The sequence below is a fragment of the Copidosoma floridanum genome, unplaced genomic scaffold (assembly GCF_036245765.1).
Source record: "Copidosoma floridanum isolate Cflo_tuat_1 unplaced genomic scaffold, Cflo_Japanese_pri ptg000030l, whole genome shotgun sequence".
NCBI classification, from domain to species: domain Eukaryota; kingdom Metazoa; phylum Arthropoda; class Insecta; order Hymenoptera; family Encyrtidae; genus Copidosoma; species Copidosoma floridanum.
Window position 1 is genome coordinate 17,756,351 of NW_028321907.1, and position 15,782 is coordinate 17,772,132.

Below are 15,782 nucleotides of genomic sequence, written 5' to 3' on the forward strand. Positions count from 1 at the left end.
TGCTTTCCAAGTTGCTCTTTACCTGATCGTAAAACTTGGTCAAAATTTCCTTTCGCTCCTCGTCGTTAAACGGACCGAACATCCTGGGAGGCTCGATAGTTTGGGACGTCGAGTCTGGACCTTTGCTGGTTATCTTATTTTGTAAACGGAATAAAAAAAAAATTTTCTCTCTCGAAAGGTGTTCTTAAAAATATTTGCAGCGAGGTACCTCGAGGCGCCAAGATTGTCCTGCAAGGGGTAATTTATGTTTGCTCGCGCTGCGCTGGGCCTTGGACTCGAGGACGGGTGTCTCGGCGTTGACGAGCTGGAATAGTTTATCGTCGTTTCCGTCGAGCTGTGAGTTTGGCCTGGAACTGCTTTTACAGGAGGTGTTTACTTGCATCCGCAGTTTTTTCTCCGATCGTATGAGGTCTACATGTTTATAGGGTCCCGTAATCTGTTCGAATAGGATGGACTCACCGATTTTTTTTTTTTTTTTTAATGTATTAAGAGCACGATTTTTAATGGTGGGTCACTGTCCGAATGGTAAATTTTTTGATACTCGACGAGTTTTGTCAGTTAATTTTAAATATTGGTTTTTTCGACAAACGAAAGTTTTCACCCGATTTTTTCACTCATTTTAAACAAAAAAAAGTATTACGTTATAAATTAGATTACTAGATTTAAAAAAAAAACACCAAAAGATTTCGAAAACCGTAAAGAACATATTTTTCAAAACTTTGTGAGTTTTTGCCAAAAAGTATAAATTTTACGAATATACTTCATCCACAACTTTTTGCTTCAAATGCGACCAAAAAATCAGAAAAGAAAATTTTTTTACGAACAAAAAAAAACATCATTTGTTACTTGTAAGTAAAATTTGTCAATTAACAAAAAATTGACCTTTTGGACAGCGACCCAACATGAAAAGTTGTGTTCCGCAGGCCCTAATGCATAAAAAAAAACTATGCTGGGTCTATTCTAATTAAACAGGTCAGGGAACCTTACCCGACCCCCCGACTTTATATTTATGGACTTGATATCATGATTGGCTTACCGTATCCATCATAGGACGAAGGGTTGCTGGTGGAAGTCACGGTGGCTTGCGACTCTTTCATCGTTGTTTCTATAATTAAAAAAAAAAAAAAAAAAAAAAAAAAATAGCAACAATATCTCTCAACCCCAACTAGTACACTACTTAGTGTAAAATTAAGAATATACAATTGTAATTATAGTCGTTAAATCAAAACAGTTTGGACGCATGGAGAACTAGGAAACAATAACGCCATTCTTTAAACTCCGTCTAAGGTAAATAGTTTAATTTTGAAAAAAAAAACGGGCGGCAAAAATGTAAGGCTAAAAATAAAATAGGATACCCAAGATCACAGTTGTGTACTTTTCTCGTAGAAAAAAATCTAACCCTAACTGAGTGTGGTGCGAGCAATACAACTCAGTAGCAGAGTAAAGAGCAAGAGAAAAAAAAGACTGTAACCATATGAAAACAGCATTGTAGACGATAGCATAGTAATAAAAAAAAAAATACGAGAAGAGGTAAGCTTACGTGTGAGTGCACTAGAAGCTACAAAAATAAATGAACAATAAATTAATTTTACATAGCATTAATGTATTTATTCATATGCAAGATTGGAATTGTAAATAAATGGCATCGAACAAAAATTCTATTACTTCCCAGTACTGAAAATTACTGGCAAACCATAGCTAAGCACCGCGAATCAAAGAAACGCGCTGTAATCGAGTAATAAAGCAACCATAAAAAAACGCATTAAAACAGAAATAAAAAAAAGTCAAATGCACTGGATGTACCCTAAGCTCTGAGTACTTCGCGTTAATTTATGCATGTATTGTAGCGTGGTTAAGTAATTGATATGGTTTTTGCAAGTAAAACTTATGAGAAAAATTTTTTGTGGCAAAAAATTTAATTTCTACAAAACATATGTTAAGAAATAAAAATTTTGCATGTGTTTCAAAATTAAAATAGTGTTTAGGACTGTAAAAATTTTCACTGGTCAAATAGAAATAATTTTTAACAATAAATTAAAATGAAAAAAATGTACTTAAATAAATGATCAAGATCTCAAAAACATAACTACTTCAGCTAACAATTGCTCTATGGATTAATCATAATATTGTTATAAAATAAGTCTTAATAAAATAATTTTACACAATTAAAATGCAAATCTTTCATTTCTTATCATACTCTCTCTTATGATGAAAATTAGTACAAATTTTTGAAGAAATTCAATTTTTTTCCATAATTTGTACAAAAAATATAGAGGTATAAATATTTCGGCAGAGCTCATACGTACTATTTACTTGAAAAGCTTCCGTACTCGTTTTATTTTTCTCGTTCTTGTTCCCATGTATTTTCTCTTTAATAATTTTTCCCTAAGAAACAACTCCAATGTCTTGAGATGTGTTCGAACACAATTAGTCATGTAGTTATGTACATGTCCCCACCCAAATAATCCCACTACTGATAGTACTGACCCTTCCTATTGCAGACTAATTGCGCTCGGGCCAATAGTGAAAGGGCGTAAACTCATCACTGCACAGTGTGGGGATATTCGGGAATGCAATGGGACTACCGTCCCTCAGTCCTCAGTTATTCTCTCCCGGAGTGTTCTAGTGTCTACTAGTGGTAACTGCTCGCATTGTGAACCGAAGGGTGCAACTAGTGAAATCGGAGTGTACGTCAGAGTGAAAAATGAAGAAGGCCATTTTTAACTGGTGCAGGAAGACTAGAGCGTCTTTCCGGTCCCTTCGGCGCGGACCAAATGATCACCAGCCGAGTAGTGAGGTAACTTTTGGTTAAAATTACATAAACTATATTTACCTTGCACGCATTCCCATATCAGTTAGATGTGTAGAAATATTTAAAGTGAATAATCGGGCATTGAAATATCATTGCTGCCCACTTTTGAATTTGAAAATCGGGGTTGGGGTGCGTCTCAGTGCTAGTTTTGGTACCTCCGATGTAATGTTGAGTCCAATTTTCGGGACATCGGTGTTTTCGGGCGCAACTGCTATTTTGTATTATCCGTTTTTCCTGCGCGCTTTTTTCGTTCTTCGCTGTACACTTACACTGGTTAAAGCGTAAATCTTTTCCATGTATATGTAGCATTGCTATTTTTCTCGAGCGTACAAACTATTCATTGGTTTCGGTGCATATGCGATTTTCTCATGGAAAAAAAAAGATAATGTACTTAAAGTAAAGAGAAGAAAACCGAGAAAGTCGAATTTCCCTGCTCGTGTGCGTGACGCATCTTACATTTGTAATTTCGGTGATACCAGTTTTGAGGGCGCCGGGAAAGACCCTTTTTCTTTCTCAGGTATATGCACACATGTATTCAGGTGGCAGCATTGAGTTAGATTTTTAGCTTGGAAATATTGAGAGTTTAATCGATGCTAATTTATTGAGGCAGTAAATTTTTAATTCACATACATTATCAGAGTCCACATGTGTGTCATCTTCACTGTACAAATTACATTTAAGTGGACTTTTAATTTGGTTATGGATTATTGGGAATCACACTTCCCCAGAGCTCTGGATCATCCCCTCTCTGTCTATGAATTGTACCTCCTTGAAAAACGATTTTTGTTATTGTTCGCCATACAAAATTTTTGTCCCACGTTCGCGATTATTCGTGCAAAAAAAGAAATAAAATTAATCATGTTTCTCCGACACAAGTACTAATTTGCAGATTTTGATGTTCTTATAGAAATAAAATTGTTTCCGTGTCTCATAATCAAAAAGTAACGACTAACCAAAATCTCAACCGTTTTTCCTTTCAGATTCAGAGGCTTGCCGAGTACGAAAAGTACATGGAAACCGACGCGCGAAATTTGGCGTCAGTTAATAGTGATGCAAAGTCGCACAAATCCCGGACATGGGGTATCCTGCGAAAATCCGCCTCCTCTAGCCCCCGCGTCTTTGGTGTCAATCTGGCGCAGCTCGACGAGAACGGTCTGCCCAAGCCAGTCCTCGTCATGCTGCAGCAGCTCCTCGCCAAGGGTCCCTCCACCCAAGGCATCTTTCGCAAATCCGCCAATTTAAGGGTGGTCCGGGAGCTCAAGGACCAGATCGAGTCCTCGGGCAACAGTAGTTGCCTCGAAGACGCGTCCGTACTCGCAGTGGCTGCCCTACTCAAGGACTTCTTGAGATCACTGCCCGACCCCCTCCTTACCTCTCACCACTTCTCCCTGTGGATGGCCAGCCTCAAGTCTCCGGACCCGCTCACGACGATCAAAAGGTACGACCCCTGATATTTTTACTTCAATGGAGCTACCTTATCATACATAACTATCCATTTGTTTAACGTTCGTTTGGTTTGTAGCATTTTGGACCGTCTGCCAAGGGCAAACTATACGCTGCTGTCGCACCTGATCCATGTGCTGCACCACATAGCCCGGCGCTCGAAGCACAACCTCATGTGCGCGAGTAACCTCGGCGTGTGCTGTGGGCCAAGTCTGCTCTGGTCCGAGAGTCCCTCGGTCAACCAGAGCCAGGCGATTCCTGCCCTCGTGGAGATGCTTATCCAGCACTGCGAGGTCCTGTTCGGTGAAAGGGTCGACCTGCTTTTCGGCGCCAAGCCAAGCGACAGCGGAGCCCAAGACAGCATCGACAGCCTACACTGTAAGCACCATACTTTTCTTGAGATCCGCCAAAGACTTTACACTATAAAAACTGGTTCAAATCATTTTTCCTCTCGTTTTACAGTAGCTGATGGAATTTCCCTGGACAATCTCTGTTTGACAGAACCTCCACGCAAAGATTGCTTATCCTTGTCCACGAATTCTGGGCTGGCGCTGTCGGACTGTGAGATCTTTGTCCCTGAATCGCCGATGGATTCCGCGGACTCGGCTGTCAAGCTTCAAGAGGCCGTAAAAAAAAACGCCGAGAACCCCAAGGAAGAGGTCCTGTACCGGTGGAGAATCATAAAATTCACGGACATCATAGTAGACTACAATAAGTCGGCACAGCAGGACGCCAGACTGCACGACTTTGGCAAAAAAGATATCGGCAGCGATAACAGTAGCAGTGGCAGTTGCATAATCGGTAACAATAAGGATAACAAGCACAAGCAAACATGGCCGGAGACGCCGCCACCCCTGCCTCCACGACGCCGGCACTCGAAACCCGTCCACCTTAACTTGTAGGGTAGGCGCGAACCGGCCACTGCTGCCATCTCAAACCCTATCGCAACTAGGCACTTGAGATTCGTCGTTGACGAAGAAAGTTACGTCTGGTTTCGGATGCGGCTGCACCCAGAGAAACGTATCGGAACGTTTTTTTCTTTTCTTGTGCTCTCGTTCATGGGACGTTGTACGTGCTTCTTTGACCGAGGGATATAGTCAGACATTTTTTATTAAGCTTTATTGTGACGAATGTGTTAAAGTAAACTAGCTTTTTCATGTGATTTTAATTTTAAGTTCATTGTTAATATTTAGAGTGTACAGCGTTTATATGAAAAAAATATAACTTGTATCATAGCATTGAAATCTTCAAGTGTTATTTAGTTTATAAGTAGATTGTATCATAGTCAACAGAATTTCTAAAAACTGTATAATTTATACATGTATTTGTACATATTGGGTATATCATTTACGTCGTTAAAGTTTGTAAATACAAATGTCATTTAACGAAAATTATTACTTAATTTTATTGTCGAATAAAATAACATTTCGTATTTCGTACATAAATAAACTAAGCTTTTTTTCCATCCTACACAAATTACCTGTATCGTACAATAATTTTATTGATAAGTTTTTCGATTCATCCTTGCTTTTATGCTGGGTATCTTTTTTCATTACAGCTAAATTTGGGTGTACGAAAAAATATGTTAAGAAATAAAAATTTTTCATGTGTTTTGGATTCTAAATTAAAGTAGTGTTTTGAACAGTAAAAAAGTTGCACTGGTTAAACAGAAATAATTTTTATCAATAAATTACAGTGAAAAAAATGCACTTGAAATAAATAATTGAGATATTGAAAATATAATTTCTTTAGATATTAATTGGATTATAAATGTATTATAATATTGTTACATGTCTAAATAAAATAATTTTAGAAAAATAAAATGCAAAACTTATACGTCTTAACATATTTTTGGTATAATGAACTTTCTTTAGTATATTATTTGTAAAAGCCACATATTTACATTAATTTTTTTTAAAAGGGTGACATTTACTAAAAAAAATATTCTTCTATGATTTCTGCACTTTAATATCATTAATTTTTGCTGTAGCAATGATTTTTTTCCATCACTCATTCGATTGGGCCGGGACAACGGTCCCTTAATCGGTTGAGCCGGGAAAATGGCAGTTAATCGATTAGGTATAGTGCCGATTACGGAAAATTGCTAACTCAAATCATTTCAAAAATTTGTTTGGACGTTAAGTAAGTAATCGGTTGGTCCCGGAAGCCACAGACGTATTGGGATTTCAAAAGGTCACGTGATTATCGCGGTGTATATTAGTCACTTGGGGGAAAAATAACACAGGCCTTGTAGGTGCAATTCTTTTTTCATTTTTTTTTTACACGTTCAGCTATTGTAATACGATAAACGATAAAAGCCTTTCAATAACATATTTTTGAGGACATGTTTAATACCTTAGCTATTTTTTCCCAACTCAATTAGTCTTTTGCAGCTTAAAACTTTCCTTTGAAAGGGCGAAAACGCACATTTAACCTGTACAAAGTTCTCCCGTTCCCGACTATACAATATATATAGGACAACAAGCGGGATTTTGTACAGGTATGTGTTTTAAGTTGGATGCGATAGTTTACAAGAAAATACTGGCTCGTCGCGATTTCAAGAATCCTTGCAGCAAACAATTGCATGTGTATCATTACGCAATAAATATTTTTGGAAATTTTTTTTCAGATAAATGTATAAGGTTATCATAGACAACAGAAAATTTATCATTACTTGTATAAACGTCTTATAACTAGATAAATTTGTAAGATTAAATAATTAATGAGAAATTGTCAGGTACTTCCATTCATGATCTCCGGTCCAGTGACTCCAACTGTCGCTAGTGGTGTTGCTCTTTCAAACTGTTACACAGTCCGAATGAATTGTAATACTTTTACATTCGTGTTTTAGGACATTTGGTTGAAAAAATTCATCACGTCATCAACAACTGGGTCAGCCAAATGTCTCATTGAATTAATAATTGTAGTGATGGCATCGGGAAAGAAACAATCACTAGATTTTCCAGTAACTTGAAGAACAATGGAGATTTCTACGCCATATATTGTAAACCGTATCATCTCGTGATTGTTTAGAAAAACGCATGTATAGACGAGTCGAAAAAAAAAATTGACTACTTTGATGATGAGAAAAAAAAAAGATAAAAGTAATTAAATTAACGAGAAACAAATAAACGAAAAAACAGAAAAAAGTGGCACCTCTTGTACGTATTTAATTGTGCTTGAACCCTCTCGAGCCTATGGATTACGATGTAGTAGATGGGGAAGATACGTCTGATTGTATTTACACAATACGCACATTTGACTGATCTTCAAACTTTCAACTTCCTATCGATGATGATGATGATATAAATATGTAGGTACGTATGGACAGCGGAGGCGCGTAAATACACGTTACAATGGACAAGTGCTCAAGCCTCGTCGTGTATACACATACACGTACATTTGATTCGAAACAGCCTCTTTCGGACTTGATTAACCGTCATCGTTCACAACGACCACAATACAATATCCTGTGTGCAGAACAACACTTTTTATTATTTTACAAGTGAGCTTATACTTATCAAAGCAAAGCTTATATGCCATCTATAGTGTGGAAAAATAATTAGTGATGAACATAATCTGACCTGGTAATTAGTATCATTAGCATTTTTCAGTCGGTCGGTCAGATTTCCATCGAGTTTTGTATATCTATATACCAGCGCATCGTCGCGGCGAGTTGTTATGATAATATATAATAATAATTACGTACGTATAGGTATACTCAACACACTTAGGGATCCAGCTGACCGACAAATGCACTTGCTATACCAACAAAACACGTGAGGCGCCAGTTTTTGGTAAATTTTCAGTTGGAGATCAAAGATTCATTTTCTTTAACAAATAAATACGAAATATCCGCTCATTTGTCATTCAATAGCGCACGTCATACGCTTTTAATTTTATTCAGCTGCACATTAGCTTCAATGTTACTCACGTAGACGCTTTGTTTTTCTCACGCCAGGGGGCGTAGAAGATAAAACTTATCATCTAAAATGCGACGCTTTTAACATCGCTTTGGCTTTTTGTTGCCACTTTTCTTCCAGTGTGATACAATATTATAAGATGATACATTGTAATTATTTTAAGCAAACACCCACGGCTACGTTTGCACATCATTATGTGTCAGCTGGGCCTCAATTGCGTTGCAAAAACGGCGCCCTCCAACGAGAAATTTGATAACTATGTGGGCCTAGCATGATATCAGTATATCTGTATAACCGATTACAGTCAAGTTGGTCGGGCATATAGATATACTTACCGATACGCCAAGCAATCAACACATACACAAGTATCTCACTTACAGGCATTTTTTTATCTATACCAAACTAATGATTAAAATTTACTATTAAACAAGCCGGGCAGCAAGAGCCCAGTAGCTGCGTGGTTAAATGCGTATGAAAGCTTTACCCGGTTGAGAGTGACTGATAAAATCTTATAAACTCCCATTAAATAAAATCAAATTTAATAAGCCATGAAAATGACAAGTACAATAATTAATGGGTTTGTATATGGAAATCCAAGACATCAATTTATTTAACTTGTTTTTTTGTGAAATACAAGTAGAAAGTTTTTTAATCAGTGTTATAAAGAGAAATTACAATAGAACTTCTATAGTATTTAATGTGATTTTGATTAATGGCAATTTATATTAAAAAGTCTGATATATTTTTTCCTGTATTTAATATGTTTAATTACACAATAATAAATATCGATTATAAATTTGGTTTTATTGTGTTGTATGTAGTAATGCCACAATATCCATTATATTTTTTCCTAACATTTTAATGGAATGCCTCATTTAAATTTAACTTGTTTCAATAAGAACAAATGTAGTTTTTAATCTCATAAACATTTACTTGGATAATCACTTATACAAAAGTAATAGTTTTTATTTATGCACTTTCGGGAGCAAATACACACTATTACTCGAGTTCAGTAACTCGTAAAGCCAATCATAACTAACCTATAACAATACATGATTTTATGATATGAGGCAATACGGATAGATTACATAAAATTATGTACTCTTACATTCCGAATTATTTAAAAAAATTTGAATTGTTTTATTTGTGAAGTAATATTTTTTATAGATATATTGCGGAATTATATTTCTGTACAATAACATTAATTACAAAATTAAGATAGCCATCTAAATTTACGTGAATATTAGGGTATCATTATTGCAGTATCAAATTAATTTTTTTCTTATTGTCAAGATTTTAATACTTTTTTGCTAAATACGTGTCTTTCCACATTTACGTGAATTAAGTTTTTGTCCCTGTGTGCGTTTCAAAACTCGTAAGCTAATTCTGATTGAGGATGCGGTTAGATGAGGTGCGTATCGCGTACCGCGTAACTATTTAAGCCCATAAGAGTAAGAGAGAGGTCAGATACGCAAACCTCTCCCTCACTTTTACGGGCTTAAATGGTACAGCACGTACGTATATGAGGCTCTTTTACCGTCAAGCTTGAATCAGATGGCGCCAGGGCACGTCGCGGCTGTCATACTTACACACCGTCAAATTTACAGTTGTGTATTGCGTTCGTGAGCCTATCTGTGTAATGAGCAAAGCAGAAGACATAACCTTTGTAAATGATTGCTGTTGTTTGCAGACAATTTTTGTTTGCATTTACGTTTAAAGATAGTAGGAAAAATGAAGTGCAGTGTAATATCCTGCGATAAGAAAGTGAAATTTAAATTTCCTTCTGATAGTGTGATAAAAAAAAAGTGGCTCGAAGCAATTGGGAGACCAACATTTTTGCCGCTCCCAAGTCATGGCTTACCTGTCCACGAGTTCTGCTTTTCTTTCACTGACTCTTGCTCCTTTCCCTTTTAAAAGCTTTTTCAATTCTGAAACTTTTAAGCTCCCATAATATTCTTTCTTGTCTTCCTTATTCATTTCAAAATTTCAAATATTGCGCTTTACCACTACACTTTAATTTCCTATGTACATACAATACTGAAAAGTAATGTTGTGTGAGTGAGACGGCCATGACAGCCGCGACGTGCCCTGGCGCCATCTGATTCAAGCTTGACGGTAAAAGAGCCTCATACTCAAGCGAGAGCCGTATGCGGACCCCACACAGCCCACACTCGATCCGGGACCGCAGTGACCGCACCTTTACAACTTTCATACTGCAATTCTATTGGGCGGTGCGGTCATCAGTCTGAGTTGGGGAGCTGGCCATTGTAGATGTAGATGCGGCTGTAATCATCATTCCATCATTTGCGCCGTTGCGCGTAGCTTATACAGTCACTTTTACGCAACTACAGTCTACACAGCAACAGGTAGAAGCTAGTACCTATATAACTATCGTCCACTGTATTCTCCGCACTGTTAAAACAACGTTGTGCGATGAAAAATTATATTTTTAATTCTACGCGAGTGAATTAGTGTAATAATAACACCCTCAAAAAATGGCTATTTATGTTCCTTACCGCCACTGATATAAGTACCAAAGGATACGTTAAAAGTAAGTTCTTTTTCATGCTCTACTAGTAGGTTAAACACGTCCTCATCAATTTTTCAATTTTCTCTATACTTTTTCTTGTTTTTGATGATTCATTGACCACGTTTAAGTGTAATACTGTTTAATTGATGTGACGCTTAGATTTTAAAAATTAACTAATTTGTTCGGGGAAATACTAGGAGGACCTCCATGACCTAACATAAAGCTTGATAAAATGTAAAATTTTATCGACAGGAGCACACGTACCTCCAAGCACCTCCAAGCTGCTAGCTTAAACAAATCTATTTTATATAAATTTTGTAGTAAAAATGGTAATTGGTCTTGTAAATTTTTTAAAAAATTATCCCTTTATTCAACATGTAACATGTAGCAATGATTACAGAAATTTGAGAAAGTGTAAGAGTTAATAGTGATTACACCATAAAACCTCATTAATAAGTAAATGTTTGTTTGTACAAGTTTTTACGAAGAGTACGGAGTTACTCTGTAATAAGCATGTAAGGCGTGTATGTAGATGAACTTGGATTTATAGTGAAAACTAGTATACCAAATACTTGTTAATGTGACCTTGGATGTATGGTGTGAATCACTATTGAATGTTTCAATCATACGCCATACAAAATAAAATTGATAATATGGTAATATATAATCGGTTTATACTTATTAGAAGTAATTTTATTTTCTTATACAATTTTATACCTTTTTTTATCTATGTACAAGTTTTTACAAGAAAAAAGAATGTACTCTGTAATAATCATGTATGGTGCATATACCAATTATCTTGAATTGATAGTGTAAGCAACAATACCAAGCACTTAATCGTATTAACTTGGTTTTATGGTGTAAATCACAGTTGAATGTATCAGTCATACGTCATTCAATGTATACTTGATAATATAAAAATGTTTAATGGGTTTATATTACTACAAATCTCTTTAAAAATATAACACAGCATTTTTCAATGCTTTATTTTGCTTTTTAATATATTTATCGCAATTTAATGTACAGGTTATCAACAATGTTTTTTTATGTGAAGTTTAATGATGATACTTTTGCGACTGTTGATCAAAATAAAATATATCATTTCTCGGAACCATACAATAGATTGAAAAAGTATAACATAAGTACTTCAACAGGAATAAAGGAGGGAATAATCATTCACGATGCTGGTAAATATATACACTTACTACACATATAAACGAAAAAATAATAAATACAATATTTATAAAAACAAAATATATTTTAGAATCACTTGACGGACTAAATGAAAAAATAAAGAATTGTCGAACTCGTTGTCCTCCCCCATTACTAGTGGATACAGCATCTGATTTAACCACGGATGAAGAAAGTTGTATGGAATAAAGTTATACACACAAAATAAAAGTATGTTAATTACTATGCATATGATTATGGCATTATTCAGAATGATCGTAAAGCCAAAAAAAAATATTTATACATAGTTATAAAAATTGTGATTTTATAAAAGATTGTGATTATAAAAAACAGTAAGATTAGGTGTATCAGAGTTACCAAAGGTGCTTGTTTACGCCGTTTATACTAATAGCTGTTGCCATGACTAAATTACATTTGTAAAGTATGCCAAGTCTTATAAACTGTAAGTATTCTGAAGCAGTGATTATAATTGTAATACAATTACATGTAATTATTATTTGTAAGATATTTTTTATAACATATTAAATTTCAATGAAAAAAAAAATTACAGTTTCTAGCTATTTCTACCTTATCATACGTGTGTGTTTTTAACGTAGTGAAAAATATTTCATTTGATAGTTTAATTATTATTCTAATTATTATGATTTTCCCTTACAAATATCTAAGAGAAATAATTTTAAGTTAAATCGCTGACAAATCACAAACTTAATTGTATATGCTTAAAATGAATAGTATATTACGCTACCAGGGGCAAAAGTACGGCAATCACTCCCGGATATGAATTTCCACCCAAGTCGAAGGTGAGGTTAGCAAACACCCGGGCGTGTATCCTGTACTATCTCGATACTGTCGTATTTTCATATACATACCACTAAAATATGATTAAAAATATTTTCTTGAAGTGCCTGATACATCCACATTAACTATTGTCTGGTTTAAATACCTATAAACCTCTGATTACAGAATCTGACAATTTGAGAAAATAGATTGACATATAAAACACATATTGACAAAGCCTATTAAAAACATGTAAGTTATCGAATCGAAATTTTGTTGTTACATACTATTTTACTCCCATAACGATACATGGAGAGTATTTCCTGGAAAAATCCTATACAGAGTTTATAATTGTGGATCTACATATAAAAACTAATTGCGTAACACAAATTTTTTGTTGAATGTGTGAGTGCCTATACAAAACCATAATCAATTTGCTTCGAACTTGGTTTTATCGGTCAATATTTATAGAATTCCGGTATCTTATGCGACTCTTCCTATAAAATATCCTTAAGTTTTTAATAAGTCTTTATTCAGTTATCCAGGAGCAAATACACATTATGAATCTCATTGAATATTTTTTTTATGAGGTTTTATCAGTCACTCTCAACCGGGTAGCTATCAGATATTGAGTTGCCAGGAGGTCCGGGTTCGAGACCAACCTTCGACGTAGTTTTAAGCGGTGTTGGGTAGAAATTAATTAATCTATAAGCCTTAGTCAGTAAGCAAATAGATTTTAATGTAGAATTAAAAATCGTAGATTGAAGGTAGAGTAGTAAGACTAGATGTAAGGTAGAACAATAAGAGTAGATCTTAAGGTATAATAATAAGAATAATAATTAGAAATAACGTAGAATAAAAAAATAGGTGTAAGATAGAATAAGAAAAATAGAAATAAGGTAGAGTTAATACCTAGATCTAAGGTAGAATCATAAGTAGCACATTGAGGGGTTGTAGGGTCAGATAGAAAGTAGGATAGGGAAACTGAGCCAGGAGCCTCACTTAGGGTGTTAGAAGATTGTAATAACAACTACTAGGGATGACAGGTCAGCTAATACCTGGCTCAAGCGCGGTTGTGCGCACCCAAATTTTTGCAATTTTTTTTTTCAATCCATACCACGTGCTTAATATGCTTATTTATACCATGAAAATCTATTTGCCGATGGTAAAAATATGTTTTAATCAGATAGAAGTCTTTAAATCAAGGGTAATGAAACAAAACTTTTAGTTAGCAACTGAATACATTTTTTTGACTTTAAAAAAATCTCTGAACAAAACATTTAATATTATTTAATTGTACATTTTAAAAAGGATCACCGAGATCGTTTTCAGGCATTATCAGTACACAGTGGCTTTTATTTAAAAATAAAAGTAGTTGGACGCATTACAATACTATTTGACGGGGTAAAAATAATTATTAGCATAAAAAGTCAAGTTTGTCTTGTGCTGCGTATGAAAGTGATTATATACTTGATTATTTAGTCCATAAGAAGAAAAACAGCTTTATTTGTATATTTGTACACAAGATAGTCCTTGAATTAAAATCTTTGGGCTCTGCAAGCATAAAAATATTTTATACATTGCGCTGTTACGTGTGATGATGGCCTTGCAATGAATTATATATGACATTCTCATTTCGGTAAAACATAAAAATTTCTACTCGAAAAAGAACCATCATTTTTATGCATTCAGTTCATCTAATACATGCATGATTTGACAGACAATCATACTAGAATTATTTAATGATTTTCGTAATAATCACTGATCATTAATTAAAATATTTATATGCCACTAACGTTCTCTGATACTTCTTTCTCTAGATGAAAATTGATATTTCTGAATTGCAGAATACCTTGATCGTGCTAATGAATGACTCCGAAGAGATGAAACAGTTTCTTAAAGTTAGCATTATGTTAATTTTGGTTGTTTTGTTTTGATCAAAAATGTTTGTAGTCGTGAACTTGATTAAAGAAACAAGAACCACTTTTCAGATTTCACGATCTGAAGATAGTTTTTGCTAAGCAGTTTTTATTTATTTGTATACATAAAAACTATAATTTGTACGTTTTTATACTACTTTTGTAATCACAGTAATTGAGTGTGCGATACGCTTTTAGGAAATATCCTTGTGGTTTGTAACGGACAACATTCAATGGATGATTTTTTTGAGTGAAAAAACAAAAGCTGATGAATTTTTCTCCAACAACTACATTCCTTTTAACTGCCTATTTCTCGTAGTGCAGAAAATTACGGGTATAAATGCTCGAGAGCTTAGCGAAGTTTACTAAATTGCAAGGGATCGAGAATTGATTAAAAGTCATTTTGGAACTTGGGATGAAAAGAAAGGATTAGGGGCAACTAATCTGACTTTTGATCAGCGCAGAAATGATTTTCAAGGACAAATAATCCGAGTCGGTTGCTTTAAGGTATTTTACCATCATAAAGAGGTAGAAAATAATGAAATGTATTGTTTGACGAGAAATTCTTTAGTATACAAGTTATTGTCGGTATCAATTAATGTGTGTTTGACCTTGTTGTGGAATTATGCATTTTATTTTTTACATCTTTAAATATGATTAAATGTAACAGCGAGTAGTTGAAATATTAGAATAATTTAATTTGGACAACTTTCAACAGAATAGGAGTTATATTTTATATGCAATGTTGTTTGAATTGGTATAATTTATACAATTAATACTGTACTTCAACGCAAATAAATAATTACAATATGAAAGAGTTATACAACAGTAATATAGAGATCTAGACATGCTGTTTATCTTGTTCACCCATTTATGCGTGTTATTAGTGAATACCTGGAGATAAGCTTGTCATGAAAGAATCCTAATTGTTTTTTCTTGTCATGGATAAATTTTTCGTTGTCCGAGCGATAGAGTCCTGAGCGAGTATACAAACTATTTGTTTGACTTTGTTGCAGATTCCACACATTCTTGAAATAGATACCGATTTCTATACCGACGGTAATGGCCGTGAAATGTTGAAACGTACGTTAAACAGCCGTCCGAACTGAAAAGTGAGGCTCGTGGAGCAAATCGCTGGTAACTACTATCCCGTGACCTCTAAAATTTCCATCAAAGATAAAAAAGAG